The sequence below is a fragment of the Egretta garzetta genome, unplaced genomic scaffold (assembly GCF_000687185.1).
Source record: "Egretta garzetta isolate BGI_Z169 unplaced genomic scaffold, ASM68718v1 scaffold384, whole genome shotgun sequence".
Classification (NCBI taxonomy): Eukaryota; Metazoa; Chordata; class Aves; order Pelecaniformes; family Ardeidae; genus Egretta; species Egretta garzetta.
The window spans coordinates 1,508,226-1,508,624 of record NW_009259496.1 but is presented as its reverse complement, the minus strand read 5'-3'; positions in this window follow the sequence as shown (position 1 = coordinate 1,508,624).

The following is a 399-nucleotide window of genomic DNA, read 5'->3' as shown; positions in this document are numbered from 1 at the left end:
TTTAGGAAACATATAATGGATAAAATACCCTGTCAGCATAAACTGACAGAGTTCTGTTGAGCTCAGAGGAGTGACACCGAGAGGTGAGCTCTTGCCTCTACGTATGAGTGCAGACATAGACCAAACTAGGCTAGGCCAGACGAGGTTAGACTAGACTAGAGTATTTCAGTTAGAAGGGACCTACAACAATCGTCCAGTCCACCATCCAGCAAGCACACAAACCAGAGGAACCAGACTAAAGTCTGCTGGGGGGAGGAGGGCTCTGCAGAGGGACCTGGCCAGGCTGGATCCATGGGCCCAGCCCAACTGGGTGAGGGTCAACAAGGCCAAGGGCCGGGTCCTGCCCTGGGGTCACAACAACCCCAGGCAACGCTCCAGGCGTGGGGCAGAGGGGCTGGC